At 40.9% G+C, this 25310-nt stretch overlaps 1 protein-coding gene across 10 annotated transcripts in view; it reads right to left on the reverse strand.

Annotated features, from left to right (window-relative positions):
* MAMLD1 (mastermind like domain containing 1) overlaps positions 1–25310 on the reverse strand; it is a 467295-nt gene that overhangs the window by 13251 nt on the left and 428734 nt on the right. The gene's annotated exons all lie outside the window — the stretch shown is intronic.

Below are 25310 nucleotides of genomic sequence, written 5' to 3' on the forward strand. Positions count from 1 at the left end.
GAGGTAAGAATTGAGACAGACCCTCACTTGTCGCTGAATTTCAAAGACTGGAGGAGACAATAAGGCCAGTGACTTGGCCCAGCTCTGCCTCACGTAAATCCAATTCACATGATGTCATTGGTCCTCTTTGGGAACAAAGGATGAACAACACCGAGCTTAACCTACTAATTTGAGTGGAATTGCCATACCAACCTGGAAAGTGAACACAAGACTGTTCTAGTGCTGCACAAATAGTACAAGTATGCCCCCCCCATCTCAACAAACCCTTTCTTTGGTTCTCTTTGAAGTTTTGTATATTTCAATCGAGTAGAATGGTACTGTGGTAGAGTGATTGAAGGCCCTATCGTTCCATTCTTGACTCCGACCATACCAGCTCTGTGACCATGGGAAAACCATTTTCTCTCTCTAAACCTCAGTGTCCAACCCTGTTGAAGAGGACGAAAACACTTGTACCATCTACTTCATATGACTTCTGTGCGGACAGTGCTTCATAAATCTTAAGGGATGACAGAAATGTGAGTGGTAGTTGCTATTATTAGGGATAATAATAATAGTGGCCCAAATAGAATTGTAGTCTTGTTCCTGCCAGAAAGGACCTAAATAGATATAGGAGGGTGGGAGTAAGGGGAGGGATGGGTGACCACATCACAAAAGGATTCTTCACTTTATAAAAAGGATTTGTCACAAGATTGCTTTAAGTCAGAAAGACTAGTCAAACAAGTGATACAGAGAGGGAAAAACAGAGTGAAAAACACTTGACAAACCTGATTATAATCAGAATTTAAAAAAAAAGTCTACTTGAAGTGATGTAACTGAGAAAAGCTAGGTACATCTTTTCAGGGGGTACGTCTATCATATCTGTATAATACGGCCTGCTTCAAGAGGCACTAGCCAGTCAAGCTCAACCATTTGGTCTCCCGGCTCTCCTATCAGTCCCTCCTACACTACTCCAGCATTAGGGGACTTACCCCACAGAGGATTAAGTCTCTGATGCATCAAAAGGTAGACTGTTCAGAATTCAGCACTACCAAGGGCACCAGCTCTGGCCAAGCCTCTATTTTAGTTTCCTAATGTTCTGCCAGGTAAAGGACATGCCCAAGAGAATCTGCTCCCTAGTTCCTAAATTTATGCCCAAAGGGGACTCTTCCCTCACCCCAGGTGCTCTGGAGACCCTCGGATTTCTTTAGACTGTAGCCCATCGGTGCTTCATGGGGGCTCTGACTGAAACCACCCTCTCCAAAAAGTGTTTTAAGCTATAAAAATATCTTCACAGTGGCGACATTTACCACTGGGAACAGCTCTCAGTGGCCAATTGTAAGACCGCTAGTACTAAGCAGCTTGGGAGAAGAGGCTTTCCTGGGTCTGAAAAGAAAGAAAACAACTCAGTGAACTTAGTCAACTCTGAATGATCTGTCTGCGTTTATAAATATTGGGGATCTTATTTGCAAAGCTGAACTGACACTGTCACCTAGTCTATTTAAATGGGAGCTCAGTTAACATTAACAGAATTTTTGTTTACTCAAGTCTAGTAGGAGCTAGAAGGGAGGCTCTTTGAAAACTGAAATAATGACCTCCCAGCCCCAGGGGAAGATGGGAATCAGCAAGCTAATTACCTCCCTCCCCCATCCAGCTCTGCTTTTCTCCCATAGTTCTCTGTCTGCCAGGCAAAGGAGTCTAGAGCCTGCTATGGAGTGGAAGCAGGAACCAAGGTGGGACAGTTGGGCTGTTTTCTGGCATCTTCTGACTAGAGCATTGGTTTCACGATTTGATTGTAAATATTGGAAACTCCCAGGACAACAGATATACCCTTATTCAAAACCAGAGTCAAAGAGAAATGATCTGGGGGGCAATCCACATTTTGGGAGGCCCAGAACACTGCTTTTCTACATCAAAACTTCTTAAACTTTGGTTCGCAACCCCCTATGGAGTCTCGTAACTGAATGTGGGGGGGGTGTGATTTGTAAATCCTATTTTATATACCTATAGAACTGAGATTGTGTGGCCATTTTCGGAATGAAAAGAGATTGCTAGTGGATAAATTTTAAGAAGCCCTCGTCTCGATTATAACAGGTGACTTTGAGGCCATTTAGGAAGGGATGAAAAAAATAGTCTCTGATGAAAGTTAGAACATCCTCTGAGTAGGAGGCACTTGGAATTGGAATCCTTAACCATTATAGGTTGGACTAGATGGCTAACTCTATAGAGATTTGGGATTTCTTCCTTTCAATGGTATCTACTTAAACACTAAGTTTTTATGAAATAACAGCTCCGGAGCACTTAAACCTTAAATTGCTCCATAACTGTTAGCTTTTCTTCTTGTTGTTGCTGTTGTTATTGTTATGATTCTTCTTCTCTTAGATAATTCTGAGGGCAGGGCAGGGCAGAACTGGTAACAGACTCTATCTTCAGTGGAAGAATGCCCTGCTGTCTGCTTTGTTAGGGTTATTTTCCTGAAGGGTGAGCAGATGGAAAGCACTGGGCCTTGGAGAGCACACAGAGAAAAGAAAAAAAAAAAAACCCAAATCGCTAGCCTCCCAGTGGAAAGCACTACTTGTTCTCACACAAAGGCTGCCTGCAACCAGACCTGCCATTAAAGGGCACAGGCTTAAGATGCTTCTTCATTGTGGTGACTGCTCTCTGATCACTATCACTTCAAATGCATCCATTTTCTCTGAAAACAGATGCAGACATTTTGTACACTAGCTATATTTCATATGCAACAGCTATAAGTCCATGGTCTGCTTCAAATCTTCTACCAAAGCACATACTGGCTCTTTCTACCGTCCTAACATTCCAACTCTTAATGTGAGACTTTGGGGCTGACGGGAGGGCAGTTGACCCATAAATTTGGGAAGACAATCTTAAATCGCATTCCTCTTCGATATAGTTTTGGCTGGTGGCTTTCCGGCCTATCTCAACTCGACTGCTTTGGCTCTAGCAACATGTACATTTCTCATTTGTGTCAAATACCCTTCGACTGGAGTAATCTGTTATGCTAGCTTGTGTCCTAACAAGGATCACAGCATCAATCCATTTGCCGGTGAAGTTGTAACTATAGCACACATGTCTGGGAAGAGATAGCCGAGTCCCCCGACTTTCCGGCTCACTTTATGGAATACGGCACCCAATTGAAGTAAATCAGTTGCTTAGCCAAGAAGTTGTTTTGACTTATTTTGTCACTGACTTGACTGAATAGAATGACTGATAGAATGACTGCTTGGGTGCCGTGTCTGTCTATGCACACTAACGGATCTGGGAGGTGGGGGCCAAGAGCAGTTGACTTTGGCCAATCAGTTACTTGAACATCGTTGACTGAAGTCATGGGATTGTGGATTGAGGGGGGACTTTCAAGGTCCACCCTCTTCATTTTATAGGAGAGGAAACTGTAGCAGAGAGAAGTGAAATGATTTGTCCAATATCATACAGCTCCTCTGATTCCAAATCTCTTTCCAATCCACACTCTCAGGCTCCAGACATTTACAGACATTTTGTTAATTACTTTTTGAGAAGCCTATTTGAAAAATGATGTGGTCCCCTACATCAGCTTCTTCTTTAAACTGCGTCATTGTTTCATATCTATAGTCCATAGTTTCATATCCATAGTCCATAGTGAAAGGCAGTATGGTAGAGTGAAAGAAGGACTTCACTAGAAGTCAATGAAACCTTGGTTTAAATGGCATATTTTTCACTTGGACCTATGACCACAGGCAAGTGCCTTAACCTTATCGGATCTCAGGCTATACTCAGTTTTACAAAGAGAGGTTGTCAGGAAATCACAGGGCTAAATACATCAGTACCCAAGTTCTCATTATTGCAAGTCTCAGGGTCCTGTAGAGTTGGTGCAACAACCTATGTTCTCCCGTTTAGAAGGGAGGGACAAAGTTTGTGCTTGGCCTAAGAATGCCACCCGAGTGTTTTGGGGGTCAATTGCGCAGCTAATACTAAACGTGTATATGGTTGAAAGCCTTCAAAATCAGAATTATATGATTGCAACCACATAGAAATTTGAGAACAGTGTACCACCTCTCTAAAAGAGAAGAAATGCACAAAGGAAAACCCTCTTCCAACAAGGGGTAGAAAAGTCTCCAAGTGTTTCCATGTGAAATGGGAAGTAAACTTGGCCCAGGTAACACGGGGAATGAGGAGAAAAGTCAACCCTTAAAGGTAGTACAGGACTACAGATGGAATTCTTGGTCAGGTACAGAATGGCTAACTCGGATTTGGGGATTCCTTTCTCCCAAGATTTCCTTGGTAAGACTCAATGGTATCAACACTAAACATCCCCAATAGAAACTAAAATAGCCATATCAAATCTAAGCGTTTGGTCTGAATGATATTACTGTCTGGGTGTTTCTGGGCGTTAAAAGGTTGCTTGTCCACTAGGTGGCGCTACAGTGGATAAAGAGCTGAAATTGAAGTAAGGAAGACTCATCTTCCTAATTTCAAATCCAGCCTCAAACTCTTACTAACCATGTGACCCTGGCAAGTCATTTAATCTTGTTTGCCTCAGTTTTCTCATCTGTCCAATGGGCCGAAGAAGGAAAAGGTAAAGCACTCTAATACCTTTGCCAAGAAAGCCCCACATGGGGTCATGAAGAGCCAGGCACAACTGAAAGCAACTAAACAGCAAAGGCAACTAGGTGGTGCAGTGGATAGTATCCTGAGCCTGGAGTCAAGAAGACCTGGGTTAAATTTGGCCTCAAACACAGGTTATATGATGCTGGGAAAGTTGCTAAACTTCCAGCCACTTCAGTTTCCTCAATTATAAAATGTGGATGATGATAATAATAATGGCAACCTACTTCAGAGGATTTGAAGTTCAAATGAGATGATATTTCTTTCATTTCTTTCTTTGTGAGGCAATTGGGGTGAAGTGACTTGCCAAGATTTAAGTGCCTGAGGCCAAATTTGAACTCAGTTCCCCCAGACTCCATCCACTATGCTAATGAACTGTCCTGAGCTGATACTCAAAAGTGCTTTGAAAACCTTAAAATGCTGGTGATTATTATGATTGCGATTACCTTGGTTTAGGGATTGTTTTTGTTTTAACTTTCCAGCTACATGGTTGTTATTCATGAACTATATTCCAAACAAGCTTTAAAACAGACACTCTTCAAATTGGCAAGTTCAAAAAAAAGGTGAGAGGCAAGTTGGTAAAAGGAAAGAGCTCTAGATGAATCTTTATAGCCAAATTACAAACTCTTAAAAATTGGGATAATGGAGACAGCCTCATTTCCAATCATTCTCATTTGAAAAGGCAATATTTTGGTTCGATGACCCACCAAAAAAAGGGCTACAATATTCATACCAAGTCAATGTAACTCATAAAACATCTATCCTCAGCTTTCCAACTATTTATAAACTGTATATGGCTCATTTTTTCTTTGTCATTTCATTACTACAGATTTGAGATCACCAGCCATCTGGAGCTTCACTTCATCAAGCTCTGATTTGTCCTTGGAGCAAGGTAACGTGGGATACAAGCATGAAATGCTGCTTTTCACCCCTGATATTTCTTTAGGCTTTCCCCCCCATAAATCTCCTTGCTAATTTTAAATCATTTATTTTCTATGACTTTGGGTTTATTTAAAATTAAAATTGTTCACCAATAGACATATATACATATATATGTATATATATGTGTATATATATATATATATACATATATATAAATATAAGAATCTCATTTAACCATGAAAAAAATAATTAAAAGCAGTTAATTGGTTTTATTTGTAGATAATTTTCAGACTGTGGCCCAGAAGTACCTAGTAGCTTCATATTATTATCAATATTATATTATATATTATCGGGGGGGGGGTCAAGCATTTTGCTTCTACTTTGCCACCCCCCAACATACACATTCATACCCGGCATTAACACACATGTGTATTATTACCACAGATTTAGAGATTACCTACAGAGCAGAACAGAAACTCTAAGTGTCCCACTTCAATTTGCTGTTCAGTCTTTTTAGTCATGTTCAACACTTTGTGACCTCATATGGACAAAAATACTGTTGTGCTCTGCCATTTCCTTCTCCAACTCATTTTACAGATGAGAAAACTGAGGGAAATAGGGTTAAGTGACTTGCCCAGGCCACACAGAATTAAAGGAAGCCGCATTTGAATTTAGGTCTTTCTGACTGGCACTCTGGCCAGGGATATTTTAATAAAAGTAACAGTTCAAGTCCACATTCATTCCTTAAAATCCAAAAGAATGGTACTAAACATTTCTCCGACTTCCCCAGTTCCCTATATCTTCTCCGGAGGCAAGATTATTTTGGATCTTTTTTTCAATTTTAGGATGCTAAAGGAAAGGTGCAGTGGTAGGGAGAAGCCCAGCTCTACCACTTGCTACTGTGAGATCTTTGGTCATAACACCTGAATTCTCTAGGCTTTAGTACCTCCTCTGAAGAATAAAGCTACACTCCTTGGCCTGTCTTTCAATTTGTAAATTTATGAATCAAAACTCAAAAAACTCTCAGGATAAATTAGCCCAAGTCCTTTGGTTTTTAGAAGCCAAGGAGACCCAGAGAGCTTAAGAGAGGAGACACAGAAGACCTTGGATAATTGGAACCTAGAGGCAAATTCATCTATTAGCCCATGAATCCACAGAAATTGTGACTGGGCAAGTAATGAAATCAGCGCAACTGCCACTTTCTTGTGCTATCTCAAACATGTCCCTTTCTCTCTCTGGATTCAGTTTTTCTCATCTTGTAAATCAAGACTGGATCTCAGTTCCATTTTTTACCTACCTGTATGACTTTGAAGGGCAAAGTGAAATAGTGGGAACAGTTCAGACCTTAGCATCATAAAGACAGGGATCTGAATCCTGTTCTCTCTCATTTACTAGCTATAGGATTGTAGAAACAAGTCACATAGTTTTTGGGAGTCCCAGTTTCCACATCTGTAAAATGGGAGCATTATACCTGCAGTAACTACCCTATGGGCTAATTGTGCAACCTAATGGAGATCACATGTACAAGATGGTTCTCTATAGACATTAGCTGTTAGTATTATTATTTGCCTCACTGGGCCTCTTTCCTTCTCTGTAAAATGGCCGGCTTAGACCAGCTGATCTCTAAGGTTCCTGGTAGCTCAGACATTTTATCATTCTATGATGTCCATTTAGAGGAATCCGCCCTAGTTCCTGGAGTCCACTCTTCACTCCAACAGGGCTCAGGCCTAATCCGAGATTCCAAGAACCTCAGGAGCACTCTGGATGTACAAAGCTGGATTTGTAGAGTGGAGGACCAGGTTAGGCAGCACACGTGTCAAGATTTGACTAAAATCTTTTGTGACCAGAACTTCCAAGAAAATAATAGCTAATAATAGTAGCTAACATATAGTGCTTACTACATGGTGGACAACGAGTTAAGTGCTTTACAACGAATCACCCCATTTGATCTCCCAGTGCTTTGGACAAGTTAAACATCCCCGTATTCTACTTCTTCCTTTAGTCTTTTCTACTCCCAGTACACAGACAGAGTCTTTATCTCCTAAATGTTATCTGCTTTGCCGCTCTTATCTGGGAGATGAGAATTAAGACTTGAATAGCTGAAACCCCAGCCTGGGCTGCTTGTAGCATAATAAAAATCACATCCTGGGGGGGCATAAAAGCAACACAGGGGACCAAGGAAGGGTTGTCAGCAGTTGAATTATTTTTAAGTTTAAGAAATGCCTTTCTACCCCTGTAACTATGTAAGTGAGGAAAAAAGCAGAGCTTTTATGCAATATTGACCCTAAGTGTAGTAAGTTCATTCGGTGGCCCTTGTCCTGTAAGCAAACAGTGGGAATGGTTTCATTGGAGACCCCTCGAGGGAGCTTAAGGCCAGTCAGTCCCTACCTTTCTGTCTGCTTGGCCTAGGAACAGGTAACTGTCCTTAGATTGCTGTCGAGTAGCTTCCAGTGGAAGCCCACAGGATGATATCACTATAGCTCTCCCATGTTGGGTATGGTCCAAAGAGGCAAAGGGAATGCTGGCCCCATGGTCACTGATCTGCTTTGTGAAAGGTTGATATCTACTCTCACATTATGAATTATTTAACGGGTTAACGATCGGGCTCATCTTCACCCAGCCGACGTATGGTTTTTCAGCTTACGAAGGGAGGCAAGAAAGCATTAATAAGTTTAAATCATCCACTGTAATTTCACTAGCTCTGGGGGACTTGAAGTTTCGCTGGAGTCATCCACTTTTGTCTGATGACCAACCATAAGACAGAACTCTAAAGAGAAGTAACGAGGGAGAGAAGTAGGAGAAGAAAGAATAGAGAGAGAGAGAGAGTTGGAAAGGAAAAGGAGACACAAGAGGAGGAAGAGAAGAAAAAAAGGGAGGAGGAGAGAGAGGAGGCAGAAGAGTAGAAGAAGAAGGAGAAGAAGAATAGAGAATTATTAAAGAGGGAGGAGAGAGAAAAAAGAAGGACCAAACACAGAAAGGGAGAAGGGAGGCAAGGTAAAGGAAAGAGGGCACAGAGTAAAGAAAAGTACAATGTACAGTGGTAGGGGTGGAAGTATAGACATGATGGGGAGAGGGATGGGTACAAGAGAGACAGAGACAGGGAAACACACACAGAGTAAAAAAGTAAAGAGAGGGAAAAGAGAGAGAGGGAAGTAGAGAGACGGAGAGAAGGAAAATGAAAGGGATAATAGGAAGGTGGAATCACAGGCTCAAAAGTTAGAAGGGATGGCCATCTTAGTCAACCCCTTCATTTTAGAGAGGAAGAAATTGAGATCTAAAATCCTGAAGTGGCTTGCTCAGACCACCCAGGTTGTGAGTGGCAAGAGTATGATCTGAACCTTGGTCTTCTGGCTCCCAAATCACTGATCTTTTCACTGAACCAGATGAAGGCAAGGGGGCAGAGAATTAAGGAGTCGTGACATAAATTCAGAGATATATAAAAATGTCTGAAGAGGTCTTTATGGACTAGGCCTCCTAGTTAAAAGAGACATTTATTAGTGCATTTATTAGTGCCTCATTGCAATATTCATCCTAAACCTATCCTCTTGGAAGGAGCTGAATAACAAAGGTTTTTTTCTCACCCACATCCATCCCTCTCTGAGTATGAGGGAAAGAATTTGGTTTCTGTTTGGGCACCATTATCATTTCCTTCCTTAATTCTTTGGTGGAAGGTAGGAGGCCATCTTTCCCAATCCATGGGCCTTTGGTCAAGCCATGGTTTTCGTTTTCTTTTGTTATCCACAAACTTGCTCGTGGTCCAATTCTAGTATCCAAGACATTCCTTGGCTACTTTTGGAAGTAGTTTAGTCTTTCAGGTCAATACTTAAGAAATTTAAGCTCTTGGGTGCTAGCTGGTATCCTCGTGGCTGAAAGAATTGATAGTGAGCATAGCTTGTAGTTTAGGAGGACTTGAGCAAATCAGTCAATTTCTCCACTTTCTCAGCCCGTGGAAAAATGACTACGCTGTCCTTGCACCACCAACTTCCTCCCCCAGTAGACTAAAGCAATGACCCAGACAGGAAAGACAAATCCCACAATTTACCAACAGGCAGTGAAAAGTCTAACAGGGCACTTAAAGAGAAATTCAGCTCTATATTTTTGTAAACCAGTTACTCTCCATATATCATGAGGATACCGGGAGCCAACTAGTCTTTAGCTCTCGGAATGAAATATTTTCCAAGTTGGCCAAATATTATATCTTGCTTTCTTCTCTGATAAATTGCTTTCTATTTAATCAAATTGAAGAGTCAGGTATTTCCCCCCAAAGTTTAAATGTCACGAACAGAGCTCTCTGCCCATCAAAGATTATTAAAATCGCCTATAGTCTAGAATCAAGTCCTAAATGGCTTAGACATTTCTCAGAATTAGGTATGAATCAAAGGATTATACTGAACTGGTAACTTGCTCTTTAGTTGCTTTGGAAATATACCACCCCTCCTTTCTCCCTCATCACAGCTATCAGCATAAAAAGGTAAGGAAAAAACCCTGGTAATTTATAAATCAATCAATAAATAGGATTCAATCTGAAAAATCTATCCTAATAAATAAGGAACTAGATTGTAAACTCCTTGAGGACAGGAACTAACCATGTCTTTTGTTATTTTTATACTCTGCACAGTACCAACCACAGTGATAGTCACACACAGAGGTCACTCAATAACCATTTGTTAAATGAATAGACTAGTTTAATAGTCTCCCCCCATGCCTTCTTTCTTTCTTTCTTTCTTTCTTTCTTTCTTTCTTTCTTTCTTTCTTTCTTTCTTTCTTTCTTTCTTTCTTTCTTTCTTTCTTTCTTTCTTTCTTTCTTTCTTTCTTTCTTTCTTTCTTTCTTTCTTTCTTTCTTTCTTTCTTTCTTTCTTTCTTTCTTTCTTTCTTTCTTTCTTTCTTTCTTTCTTTCTTTCTTTCTTTCTTTCTTTCTTTCTTTCTTTCTTTCTTTCTTTCTTTTCTTTCTTTCTTTCTGCAATTGGGGTTAAGTGACTTGCCCAGGGTCACACAGCTAGGAAGTGTTAGGTGTCTGAGACCAAATTTGAACTCAGGTCCTTCTGACTTCAGGATTGGGGCTCTATCCACTGCGCTACCTAGCTGCCCCACCCCCATGCCTTTTTAAAACAAAACAAAAGGATTGGCTTTTTAGAAGGTATTTTTATGGTATGCCCAATGTTGCTCTTGGGCCAGCTGGTCCATCTGAAGGTCAGAAGTGCTGATGATTTCTTGGGCTAGGTACCACTTTTGGCAAAGGAGAGGAATTCTGAGGGTCTTTCCCCCTCTCATCTCTGTCTCCTGTCCTCTTTTCTGATTTGCATCTTTTCTGTTTGTCTCTTTCTGTCTCTCTCTGTCTGTCTCTCTTTCTCTATCTCCATGTCTCTGTGTCTCTCTCGCCTTTCAAGTCTATCTCCCTAACTTGGTCCAAACGGTAAAATATTTCCAGACTGAGAGCTGTGAAGCTTCAGTGACAGTTTTCTTGCCCCTACTGAGCAGATGAAACATTCCTGACCCACTGCTGCACTGTATCTCGAAATGAATGTTTCTAGGGAGACATCCAACTGCCATATTCAGGGAAATTGATCAAATGAGAGACACAAGATTTCCTTTAAAATAAGTGGAAGTCACACAAGTGGAAAATGAGATGCTATTTCAAAAGGACAGCCCAAGCTGAAATGAAATCATCAAAACTTTAGTGGAGGAAAATGGTCTTTTGGCACCTAAGCATCATTTTTTCCCATTTTCTGCTACAAATCAACTGCTTTTCCAGGAGGGACTCCTGTCGGACAGGATTAAGGCTGTGTCGAGGCTGCAGGACCAAGTACCGATCTCTCTATTTATGTGACTTGGGATTTGGTTGCTAGCCCCGGTGAGCACAGCTGCTCCTTGTTTACTCGCTGTGTTCTGGTCAGGAATGACAATCTTTCCATGGCTCAGAATCTTCAACCTGCCCTCTCACTCCACAGGCTGAAATTCAGACAAATAACAAAGTTGGTATTTCCACTGCCAGATGATGTGTGTTCCCTTTCCTTCTCCTCTCGTAATCATCCCTTTGGTTATCCTTCTTCCTTCCCTCGGGGTTCCTTCACATTCCGTATTCTCTCTTAGGTCCACCGAGCTCTCCCAGTTCCTACTCCTCAGTTTACCATCCTGGCACCAGCATTTTAGACATCGGAACGGATTTTAGAGATCACCTATTCCAACCCCTTTATTTTTATGGATAAAGAAAGGGAAGGTCAGAGATAGTGATTCATTTGTCCAAAGTTACACAAGGAGATAAGGGCAGAACTGGGAGAACTCGGGACTCCTGCTTCCCCTTTTAGGGCTTTTCATTTGTACTGTACGATCTCTTGGAAATCCACTATTATACCTTGTGTGGAACTCCAATTCGTAATCCCCGATTTAGCAAGGGAGCCCCTCGTCCATTAAGCCAGCAGGACAGGTAGATTAGGTTACTCTGCTTCAGTATCCTTGAGCACAGAACAGGACTGCTTATTCTTTCTGCCCTGTAATCTCCACCTCTCTCCACCCACAGCTCCAGTTACCACTTAAGCTAGTACCGTCTAGATCATTAGGGAACATAGCCGGGGGCAGAGTCCATGCTAGTCATCTGTCCTTGCTATGTACCTATTCACCCATTTCCAAAGCCCTCCCAAATCCCTTTATATTGCTCTGATCCAATATATGGGTCTCCCACATTACGTTCAGATAGACAGCCCCGGAGAGTGAACGCCCTCTCTGTCCCGTTCGGGCTCCCTAACTTTGTATAAGCTGTTTGGGGACCTCTTAGCTGGGGACAGGGGCTGAGGAGAAACAGAGAAACATACAGGCCGGGTCCACAGAAACACAGAAGAGAACTTCTTGTTTCTACTCTCCAAAGAACAGCTGATAATTCTCCACACTCTCCTCCCTCCAATCACCGCTGACAGACGAAAAGAATTTTATACCACTGAGTGCTGACCGTCTCCAGCTCTCTTTTAGGTATGACATATTCTCTACAGTAGCTTATTAAATTTGTAAAATAAGTTAGGATGGGGACCTATTCCATTGTTGGAAGGAACTCCCAAATGTATCTACCTCTATGAATACTGATGGTACCTTCTCTGTCCCTTAAATAGCCTCGGTATGTTGCCTAGTGCAAGGTTTAGGCCCAATCTGGCCCAGCCAGTATGTGTCGCAGGCAAGTCATGAAGCCAGGGCTCTGGGCCTTGAAGCCAGCTCGCTATGGAAGTAAAGCTTTTCTGTGACAGGTCCCAGTGAGATTTGAACTTGGGAAGAGGCCTGCTCTCTCTGCAGGAAGTTAGGGACTGACTGGGAGTCAGGAACTCCTGAGTTCAAATACTATCTCCCATATTTTTTAGCTGGGTGACTCTGGGCAAACTACTTTCAGCCTCCCTTTTTCTCCTCTCTAAAATGAGGCTAATAAAAGCATCTTGTGAGAATCACACAAGATAACCTATATAAAGGACTTTGTAAATCCTTGCGTCAGATAAATGCTTGCTAACTCTTAATATTCTTATTATTACCCACTATTACAGTGCTACCTTCTGAAAATACTCTACATATTCAATCAATCTAGAGGAAAATAAATGGACATCATATTCCTTAAATATATTCAAACTCATGGCCACTTTTCTGTACCGCCCCTAACCCCAATGATATCAGATCAGATGACCTCATTTAATTTGCTTAATTTGCCCTATAGAACTTCCTCCCTACATCTGCCCAAAAGGGTTGTGTTTTTGGAGAAATACATATGAATAGGGCCAAGAGAAATGTGAAATGGTGACTGTACATATGTGTTGTGGGTGGAAGGGTAATCTTTGCTCTTGAACTGACAGAGGAAATATGGCAAAATGTCAGGCCCTGAATATAGAACTAAAATCAGGGCTCTTGCCTTTTAAAATATACAGTGGCTAGAATTAGGCTAAATGTTTAGAACAGAGAAGCAGTATGGTATAGTGGACAGAACTTTGTATTGGGAATCAAAGAACCTTGGTTTCAGGACAGCTAGGTGGCACTGCAGTGGATAGAGCACTGGACCTAGAGTCAAGAGGACTCCAGTTCAGATACAGCAATCCAGCCTCAGACAATTACTGTGTGACTCTGGGCAAGTCACTTAACCTGATTGCCTCCTCCACCAAAAAAAAAAAAAAAAAGAAAGAAAGAAAGAAAGAAAGCAAGAAACAAAGAAAGCAACTTGGGTTCTCATTCCAACACTGCCATTGATTAGCTTGGTGACCTAGGCCAGGTTACTGACCCTCATAAGACCACAGGCTCCTCCTCTAAAATGAAAGGATTGGATTTGGATGACCATTCAGGACTCTTTAAGCCCTGGCATTCTATGACATTTAGGGAACATTTTTCTCTTTCTCTTTAATAGAGAAACATATTCTAAATTAGCCCAAACTAGTATAATTAAAGGACTGAAATTTTTTCACTTACTCTTTAAATAACCTTACTTTTTCATTTCACAACACCCCACCCCAAGATCTTTAGTTAGCTGGGACAGAAGTTACAACCTGCAAATGAATTCATGTCATTTTAGATTCTTCACAATCAGCAAGGCCGATTGCCCTAACTGGGACGGTAATGGGGACACCAAGAGAAGGGGAAAGAACCATATAAACCTTTCTCTCCCCAAGAGTGAGTGGAATAATAAAAGGTTAAAGAATGAAGGCTAGTGCCAAGCTGATACAGTCTGATTTTGCCCTAATGCTCATCAAGAGAATTCTGCCTATGTCTGTTTTGTCGATCGTCTACTAGCGATTCGGGGAAGGGGTTATCTGGCTGCTTACCTCACCTGACACATGAAAAGCATCCTTCCTAACAGAACTATAACTAGAATTCTTTTACCCAGAGAAAAAGCAGGAGTGGGGGGGGGGGGTGAGAAGTGATCCAGAGGCAATCTAACTATGAATAGAATAGTGCTGGAAGAGAAGAAGGCCATCCAGCCTGTGCTGGGGAAAGCATGTCTAAAGAGAGGGGAATCCACAGTGATGAGACTGGAGCAGGCTGAAGGGGCCAGGCAAATGACTGAGTTCATAATACACAGAGCAAGGAGGCATGGAGAAGGTGGCTTCTGAATTACAGCAGAGAGAAAGGATGTTCTTCCGAGGGAGTAAGTATACATTCCCTTAGAAGTTAGCACCCTGGAAAAAAGGCCCAGTCACCACACCCTAGGTGTGTCTTTATTTCTCAGCCACAATTTCCAAAGGAAAATATAGTTGGCTGCTGCTCTCTTCTCCCAGAAAAAAAAATGTATACTACATATATAAGGAATGATCTCATAAACACCTTTTCCAACAAACAATACAAGAATAGGCCTTTGGGGACTTCCATTAAGCATTCCTTTCACAGCCCAATGAATTAATTCATCATAGTTTGAGGTTTATTGTGGTTACTTTCTATTTCCTGGACCAGATACGTATGTCATTTTCCTCTCTGTCATTTCCCTTCTTCACCCCAGTCATGAATCGTTGTTGTCTTCTTTTTCTCACTGAAGGAAGAGAGAAACCTGTTAAAATGGGAAGTCCAAATAGACCCATGCACACAGACAACTTACAGCTGGTGCAACTCTATCAGCGGGCTTCAGATCTTACCTCTTCCAGAAAAAGTACACCGGGTTAAAAAGGAATTGAGCATCAATTGAAGGTCACTCAGTTTTTTATTCCCTTACTACCTGGAATTATAGTAATTCCAGCTTTTTTTCCCCTTTTTAAATTTTTTTAACTAAAACTCTTGGGTTACATCAAGTGCAAGAGAGCTCTCTTAATGATCTTTCTATTATAATCAAAGTCCATCACCAATCAGTAACTTGTCCCTACCTTTTCTGCTCCTAACCTGTAGTCCTTGAGAAAGCCTCCCAGGGTCACAAGGGTTTTGTTTTGCTTTTCAAAAACTCCAAGAATTATTCTTATGAGCAAGAAAGTCAATTTAGTTACAACCTGTCATTCTTTTTGGAGCAGCAAGTATCATTTGGATGTATCCGAACTTGGATGAGGGGAGTTCCAATCAGGTAATTAAAGGATCAATTAAGGTGAGAAAAGAGAGACTCAAAAGAACAATTTGGGAGAGACAGAGACAGAGAGTGTTATTTCCTGATTTTTGGTGGATTTGAGATATAGCATATGTCAATGAAAAGTCATGTCTTTTCTTTTTGAAAATGCTCGAGCAGATTTTACTAAAGAATAGCATTTGCTTCCAAGAACAGAAGGCAAAGAAAATTCAACCATAAAAAGTATGAGAAGTTAATGCTTCAAGACATGGTTAGCAGTCACTGATGGATGAATGGATATAAGGCCTTCCTGTCTACCTCAAAATATTTTTTCCTTGGCTTAAGGCCTTGTCTCCAAGAAAGCCCTGTAGAATGGGAGGAATAAGGCATGAGGAGCTATACTTTCTTACGCTGGGCTTTTGTTTTCTGTTATTCTTTCCTTATGCCTTTTTTCCCCTTCACCTGTTGAATTGCTATACCCTCTTAAAAGGTCAATTCAAATACTACCCCTTTAAGGAAACCTTTCCTGGACACCCCTACCTCCCACCCCCAGCCCCAGGAGCCTCTCCTTTGGACCTTTCCCCTCACTAAAGCACTTAATCATATATTATTATGTATTACATTCAATTGCGCATCTGTCTTTTCCATTGACACTCCCTTAAGCTCTTGGAGAACACGATGTCCCTAAGGCATGATCTTTGGTTTGGAAAGGACAGAACAAAATTGGCTAATATGGAGACAAAACACAAGATAAATAGGGAGATAGTAAGAGAATACCCAGCTCCCTTCAATAATGAGATCAAATCAGCAGACACAGGTCAACAACATCCCCGGGGGTGAATGAGGTGGTGGATTAACATTGTGGTGCCAGTGTCAGTGATTTTTGCAAGACAGTGAAAAACAGGAGAGAAGGATGGAAAAAGGCAAATATTGCTGTGATTTTCAACAAAAGGGCAGAAAGCAACATCCACAAATGACAGGCCTGGTGAGCTCGATGTCAATCCCTTGCAAAGTCTAAACCATTATTAAGGGAATAGTTAGTGAACATGTAGAAAACAAAATGGTGATCACAAAGAACCAATATGGCTTCATCAAAGAATAGGTCTTATCAGATTACAGATTAACTTCATTTCTTTCTTCTCTTTTTTAAAGGGTTACTAGACTGGGACAATAGGAAAATTCATTGAAATAGTTCCAAGATTTCCTGAATTTTTAAAAAGATATTTTTTGTTGATGCCTTTCGGTTTTACATCACACTCTTTCCAGTTATTAAAATCCTTCGCCAACCCTTGTTTATCTAGAGTTTAGCAAAGCAATTGACAAAGTTTCTCATGCTATTCTTATGTACAAGATGGAGAGATAGGAGTCCCATGAAAAACCAGTTAGGTGGATTTGGAACTAGAAGAATGATCAGACCCTGAAAAGTAGGCTCTTATAAGGTCTACATTGGAATGGCCCAAGTATTTCTTCAAAGCTGTTCAAAATTTTCAACAATAACATTGATAAGGTCATCTATAGTATTCTTATCAAATGTACAGATGACCAAAGGACAGGAGGGATAGCTAAAACTTGGGACATCGAGATCAAAAGGTGTCTTTATAGCCTAAAACATTAGGTTAAATGTATAGTCAAATTTAATAGAGACAAATCTGACACAGGTTTCAAAGGGCAACTTCACAAGTATAAGGTAGGGAAGGCTTGACAAGACAGCAGATCATCTGAAAAAAGACCTGGAGACATTAGTAAGCTTAAGGTTCAATATGAGTAAACAATGTGATGTGGGAACCAAGGAAACAAATTCGGATTTAGGCCGTGTTGAAAGAGGCTGAGTAGCCAGGACTCAAAACCACAGCTTGGTGGTTTCTTGGTGCCACATTTTAGGAAAGACTGATAATCTAGAGAGTAACTAAGATGTCAAAAAACTTTTTGGGAAAAAAAAAAAACAACAACTTTGGGACCATAACGCCTGTAAAGATCCATTGAAGAAAGAGGAAGTTTAGTCTGGTGAAAAGAAGACTTAGGTGAGACATGGTGGAAATCTCCAAGTATCTGAAAAGCTGTTACATGGAACCAGATTTGGGTTTGTTCTTCTTGACCTCGGAAAAGAAGGAGGAACGAGTCCTCTTTGTAAAGAGGCAGATTTAGGATGGAAGAAAACTTCACAACTAGAGCTAACCCCAAATAGAGGGAAAGAGTTGCCATTCACCAGAGATCTTCAGGCACATGTTACAAAACCTCAGGCATTTTACAGCAAGGATTCTGGTTCAGATAAAGATTAGAGCAGATGTCCATAGAGAACCTACCCAACTCTGAAATGCCATGATTCTGGGACAGGGCCCGTGTCGTATCGAAGCTATATGTTTTCCCCCATATGTAGCACACTTAAAAAATGTTTGCTGACTTGTAGCTTGGATTTCTGTATCCGAGGGAGAGTGTGATTGATGGAAGAGGCAAAAGAAAGATTAGCATAAAGAGCATAAAGTCCAGAAGTGGCCTGGCAATAGGGTCAACAGAAGGATTCCTGGAGGCTGGGACAGGGGCACTGAAAGGGGGAGAGGACTATGCTCTTCACTTACTAGGCAGCTAAATCATGAGGTAGATGGAGCATTAGATCTGGAGTCAGGAAGACCCGAGTTCAAGCCCAGCCTCAGATTCTTACTAGCTGTGTGACTCTGGGCAGATTATTTAATTTCTATTGGTCTCAATTTTCTCATCTGAAAATGGGGATAATAATAGCACCTCTATCTCCCAGGGCTGTCATAAGGATAAAATGAGATAATATCTGTAAAGTGCTTTGCAAATTTTAACGCATTATATAAATGCTAGCTACTACCACCACCACAACTACAATGACCACTATTACTACTTAGTACTACTACTAGGATTTTTGTCTAGGCCCTTTCTTGAAAACATTCATGTAGTTTTAACAGGATTCGCTATAAAGAAAGACTTAGAACATAACCTTTCAAGCTAAAAACTCTGTCCTGGATATACATCTGGCCAAAACACTGCAATGTGTCCTAGAAAGACCAATCCTGTCAACTTTTCCTTGGCTCCAAGATAATAATACTCAGTTTAATTACACTTATAGGAAAATAAAGACAAAACAAGATCTGAGAAGCTCATTAAAGCAAACAATCAACAACAAAGTAGTGCCGCATTTCAGTAAGGCTCATGGAATATTAGTGTTAAAGGTCAAGACCTTAAATGTCATTAACCAACTCCCTCATTTTAGAAAAGCGAGGTCCAGACCGGAGAAGGGATCCATTTAATGTTACCTAGGGAGTTAGGGGATCATTAAGAAAGACCACAATGCTTAAGAATTTAAACTCTGAAGCACTGTCCATGTTTCAATCTTGCTTGCAATTTTCCTTATCGACAGGCTAACTCTTCTGAAAGTGAAGCTCAAAATCGCTCTGCACTGTATACTATCAGTCATGTTCAGTCAAGACGTGATAAAATCACAATGTCCCCGTTCCCGTTAATCTTCAACAGTCACCTGTTGTCCCTTAATGGAATACTATAAACATCTGAGCAACAAATCGTCTATTTAGACAATGTCAATATATAATTAATAATAATGTGATAATAAATTGTCTAATATGCCATATGGACTTGGATACTTGGTGGTTTGGGGTGAAGCAAAAAAACCAAATAAAAACACCAAAACCCCAGTGGAATTCCTACATAGAAAATGTGCAGAACTAGTCTCTAGAAAGCAATTGATGGCATGGGCTTCCTAAATGTGAACATTACTCAAGAACTCCGACGACGGATAGAGGTTTGATTCTTGAAAGTAATAATTATAAAGCAGAAACCAAAAGTCTCTAAGAGTCATTCTAGGATAAGACATCTAAGAGAGTTCCTTTTGGCTTTCCAACCCTGATCTAGCACTGTCTTCAGGGAGAGCAGAGCAATGGACAGACTTACTGTGCAAAGGCTGAGAGTCATTTTACTTCAGGTACTTCTTTCCTGTGGTTGAGCTGCTAATGGTCTTGGTTTGGTGCCCCCAGACCAGTGTTCTCACAGAACACATGCTGATGCCAATCTAGCTCTAACAGGTCCCAAAAGGATTTTCTAGATGCCTGAACAGCTTAGTGCCAATCAGGCTCCCTAGCTCTGGAGGCCACACTATCTGTCATTTGGGGTCTTAGCGCAAACCAGTGCTTGGATTACGGCTCTACCTTGAGCATGGCCACAGGTGATGTTAGAGTTAGAGAGAACCCAACTGTCCAGTCAGCCGGAAGGAGAAATACAGTCCAGACAGCTTAATTCCAATGGTCACTGAGCCCAGAGCCAAAGCCACTGTCCAGAGCTGCACTTTGCAACCTCATTTTGCTCCTTATTGCAATCAATGGAGCAATAAAGGAAATCATGGGCGATCTCGGGGGGGGGGGGGTTGGGATATACTTATTCTGCCAAATGGCACATTTCCATAGCAAAACCTACATGGAGCTTACAAAGGAGCAGCTACTAGCAAAGAAAAAAAACACCTACAAGGAAAACCCCAAAGAATGTGAAAATCTGTGTCTACCAGTGGGTACAAACCAGTTTCTCACACTGTCTTCCACGTGATGCAGAAAGACTGAGAATAACTCCATGATGGCAACGTTTTCCCTTCGAAAATACTAAATATGAAATCATATATCAAAATATTTACTAGGTGGTAGTTGGGGGGATATACAGTGACTTAATTCTCTCTATTTTATACCCAAATTTCTCCAAGTCCTCCTTTATCTAAGGGGCTAGTCTAGAACTTCAGGTTCTCCAACAAATATTTCTAGGTTCTGTCAACAACTTCTCAAGCCCCAAAGTGTGCTTCTGCAGTAGTTAGCTTGGGAAAGGTTGCTTTCAACCAGCCTTTTGGTCCTTGTCAGCTTATTAAAATACATTTACAGCCAAATGTTTTCCCAATTACATTTGAAACATTTAAAATGAGAAAGTGATATAGGCTTACCACTTAGCCTTCAAAACCTGGGAATTTGATACCAGCCTCATCAGAAGGAAATACAAGAGATAAAAAAAATACTCTGGGAGACCCTCTACATAGACAATGACATGGTTCTGTTGATGTTGGGAATCTCTGGGTGACACCAGGGTAGAGGACACTGATCTGTCTGGAAATGGAAGGAAAGTCCTCAGAGTAGTGGTTGGCAATTCCATGGGGGGCGGTCTTTGGGGTACTCTTATAATTTGCTGCTCTTACTATTGTACTTGTAATGGCAGGTGGAGGTCATAGTTTTCCTTTGGAGGGGCAGCTATGAGCCCTGCTAGTCCTATTGCTCTCATAAAGAGAACCATGAGTGAAAGGAATAAAGATGAATGAGAGGAGAGCAGAGTAAAAGTGATGAATATGGTTTTAGTTCCCTTTCTGAACCCAAGGCCACTTGGGTCCAGTAACACCAGAGGAGCCAAAGGGCCAAGCAGTGTTTACTAGGGAAGCCACCTCAGGATACCTAACGGACATGGGAGTGTTTTGTCCTTCGAGCCTGGATTTTTGCTGATGCAAGTTCTGAGTATACAATGAAGAACATGATTTCCCTTGAAGATGCAAAGAATGACTGCATTTTGAATGTGAATTTCTATCAATGTAATAATTGTATGAGGTGCTTGAAAAAAAATCCCAAGGTTTTGAAAAGGAAATTCTCAGCAATCAGTTGGTAGAAGGTATGAGTTATTATCGGAAGAGAATCTGACATTGGCTTTCACATTCAAACCTCAGGTCCTGGGAATTCTCTTTATTTGTGGCTGAGACTTTCTAACGTGGCTGTTGGTCATTGTCCCTACAAGCACACTGGCTCCCCCACAAGGCCTCACTTTCCCCGGCTTCCTAAGCACCATTTGTCCAGCTCCTGTGTGAATCAGTAAACTGTGAATCATCCTCATGCACTAGAGAAGCCATGAAACAGACACTGAGACAATATCAGTTCCTGTTTATAGTCACTGCTTTGTTCCCCCACCCACACAGAGAAATTTCTCCAAAATGACCAGAAAGAGAAAGAAATTGAGTTCATTTTTTTTTACCAGGAAAGTTATTTCTAGGTATTAAAAATGTACAGTAATCCATGTCATGCATTTTTCACTGAAGTCTAAAAAATGATAAAGTAAGGAAAACTCCAAGGGTCCCCATGATACTCTTGTACCAGTATTAATAACCCTCATCTCTGACTTAAAAAATCCAAGGTAGCAAGTTTCTCCTCTTTCACATGTGGCAACAAAATATTGTTGTTAACTAGAAAGGGATCAATAAGTGATTAAAACAATTTTCTGAGGGATGAAAACTAGAAAGACAAGTTTGAACCCTCTTTCTTTTCCCATGTTCCACAATTTATCTTTGAAAGAGTTCCTAATGAACGGCTAAGGGCCACAGAGCAAATCACAAATTATTTCCATTCAGGAGGAGCTGGTGCTATAAAACATTCCTTTCACAGCTTTGCTACCTGGATATCATCATTAGCAAAATGATCAAGATGGAGACGTGCTCTGTTTCTTGGCCTTCCACATTAGCTGCTTCTCTGATCTTGGTGGTAGCCTTGAATTCACAAAAGGAATTGACTACCTATTTTTATGACATTTACTCAACTCTCCCGGACATGCAGATGATAGAGTATGTATCTCTTCCTTTCTACTCAATCATCCACTTAGGAATAGGTGATACAAGAACTTCTGTGGCATATTAGGAATGAGAAAACATGACCTAAGCCTTTCCATTGGATTTCCCATTTGTTTCTCCACCCACAAAAAGAAAGAAAAGCAGAATGGCAAGTCAGTTGGATGGATGAAGGGTTAAGATTAGTGATAAGTGATTTGGGCTCTAAGCTCCTCAATAGCAACAGCTAAACCTTACTGATGCAGAGAATAATAATAATGTTGATAATGATGATGGAGTACCATCTTATATTTATATGGCATTTTCCCCACCACAATCCCAGGAGGTAGTCCATGCAAGTATAATTATCCCCATTTTACAGTGAGGAAAAAATGAAACTCAGAGAGATTGGAGACTTGAACTGTTAAATGTTGAGAGCTGGCATTTAAACCCAGGTTCAATGGTCTTTCCATGGTATTAGAGATAATGTTCTCAGTTTCTGACTTTCCCTTGCCATTGCAGACACAACTAAATTCAGGTTTGGAATTTTGTACCTTAATTCCTTTCATTTTCAAAAAATGTATTTTCAGCCCATATGTGGTACACAAGAAGGACATTTGACACGAAACCTTGGTAAAATGGGAAGCCCACACAAAATAGCGGCAGAAAAGTGGCTTTCCATGAGAGAAGCACCGATTCCAGTCCAAGATAAGCTTGGTTAGGTAGGTAGGGGCTGGTTTTTGTTTGTGTGTTTTTCTCCTCCGTGCTTTGCGCTAGTAGTTGAATTGAACTGAGCTAAGAGGGGGAAAAAGGGTTGCGTTCTTTGCAGGGCATTTCAAGTAATATACAGAAAATACTGGCATCTGTGAGCACACCCAGCCACAGAGAAAGCCCTGGCTGGGGAAGTCCCTTGCTAGTTCTATACTGCTTTCAGCGTTAAAAAAAATCTCACTACTTTTGATGTGGGGAAATGGCATGATCTGTCCTTCTGGTGCACAGAAAAAAAGCATACCTCATTGTGGGCAAAACAAATAAATAAATAAATAAAATAAAGACTCAGGCAAACATAGGATGTTGTTTCTGATTTGCATCAGAAAGAAGAAGGTCTTCTCTTGAAGAGATTTGAACATTAAGCAATATTGATATGGTGGAAAGGTCACTCACTGGCTCAGGAGTCAGAATATCTAGTCTGCTATAAACTAACTGTGTGACCTTGGGCAAATTCCTTGCTTGCATCAGGACCTCACTCCTCTGAAAAACAGGGGCCTGGATTACTTGAGTTAGTGCAGTATAGTAGAAAGAATGCTAGATTTGGAACCAGAGACCCTGGGTAATTCATTTAACATCTCTGGGCTTCAGTTTTCTAGTAAATTGGGGAGAAGGTAGATTGGATGACCTTTAAGGTCCTCTCGAGCTCTAAAAATCTATGATCTTCCATCTATTCTATATGTCCTAATGTATTTGTGTTTTTTGTTTTTTTGTTTTTTTTTAATCAGGCTGTGAGCTCCTTTAGGCAGGGGCGTTTTTGTTTTTAATTACATCTCTGGCACTTAACACAGAACCTGGCACACAGTAGGCACTTATTTATTATTCAGTCATTTTTCAGACTCTTCATGACCCCATTTGGAGTTTTCTTGGCAAAGATCCTGGGGTGGTTTACCATGATCTTCTGCAGCTCATTTTACAGAGGAGGAAATTGAGGCAAACAGGATTAAATAACTTGTCCAGGGTCACACAGCTAGGAAGTATTTGAAGGTCTAAAGCCAAATTTGAACTTGGGAAGATAGTTTCTGATTCTAGGGCCAGCTCTCTGTCCTCAGTAACACCAGCCAACCAGTCAGCCCTCCAGGCCCAGCACTATCCACTGTGGCACCACCTAGCTGTCTAGTAGGCACTTAATAAATACTGATGGCCAGATACTGAGTGTTTAAGATATGCTTGTTGAGTGACTAATCTGATCATCTCTAAGCTCTTTTCTGGCTCTAAAATTTGAGGAGTCTATTTCACCCTCTGTTTCCCCCTTCAAAACGAAAAGAATTCACAGTAGAATAAAGTAAAGTATTTATTCCATGACAAAACGGGAAAAATCAGCTGAGGGAACTTGTCATCCTGAGAGATGGTGGTATAGTTGCAAGCCCAAATACATGTAAGAAGGGTTCAGATGACTCTGTCACTAAATGAAGAAAATTGGAAGGATTCTGGTTTTCTTCTGAATTCTTGAATTTAAGGTCATGTTCTCATGTATGACATATCTTGCAAGAGCTCTTGCTTTCAGAAACAGAACCAGAGTCGGGATGACCATTGGACCAAGTGTGAGTTCCAGTGCTCCTAAATGACACTTGAGGTTAGAGGAACACTTGGTATTGTCATAGCCTTTTAGTCCATCCTCTGAACAATTGGGGCTTTGCTAAATTGACATCAACAAGACCTGCTTATTGGCACTGATCTTTTAAATTTGCCATAGTCACACATGAACTCCCTTCTACCTCCCTGATTCAATCAATCACTGAGAACAACCAGGGGCTACAACTTTCAATGGCTTTGCCACGTCACTGACATGGACACTGCTTCCATGAGTACAGTGTAAACCATCCATGCCTTTTCATCTTGTGCAAATCTTGTCTATGTCCTTTTGTAAATTCTCCATAATGGATTTAACCAGCATGCTAGAGGGCTTCCTCTGGGTCTTTGAATATTTCATGGAGACCATCCCAGCACTCTAGCTGCCCATCTGTTATTCCTCTCTTGCACTCCATGACATGACTGACCCACCTCCTTTTCCAGTTTCATATATATACACATATATAACATATATTATATATGCATGCATACATGGGTGTATAGAGATATATACATTCTATATTTACATATCCATGGATGCACATATGTGTTTATGTATGAATCTGTATTGTACATATATATATATATATATAGCGGCAGAAAAGTGGCTTTCCATGAGAGAAGCACCGATTCCAGTCCAAGATAAGCTTGGTTAGGTAGGTAGGGGCTGGTTTTTGTTTGTGTGTTTTTCTCCTCCGTGCTTTGCGCTAGTAGTTGAATTGAACTGAGCTAAGAGGGGGAAAAAGGGTTGTGTTCTTTGCAGGGCATTGCCACTTCTTGAAGTCATTGTCACTAGTAGAGTGCCACAGATTACTTTCATGCAAGTGCATGTGGAAGAATATCCATATATGTATATACATGTTCATATGGGAATGATAATTAAAATGGGGTAGAGGGTGTGGGGGGAACAGACCTCCCAAGGAGAAATTCTTACTGGCCCTTTTC

This window comes from Sminthopsis crassicaudata, chromosome X, assembly GCF_048593235.1.
Source record: "Sminthopsis crassicaudata isolate SCR6 chromosome X, ASM4859323v1, whole genome shotgun sequence".
Taxonomy (NCBI): domain Eukaryota; kingdom Metazoa; phylum Chordata; class Mammalia; order Dasyuromorphia; family Dasyuridae; genus Sminthopsis; species Sminthopsis crassicaudata.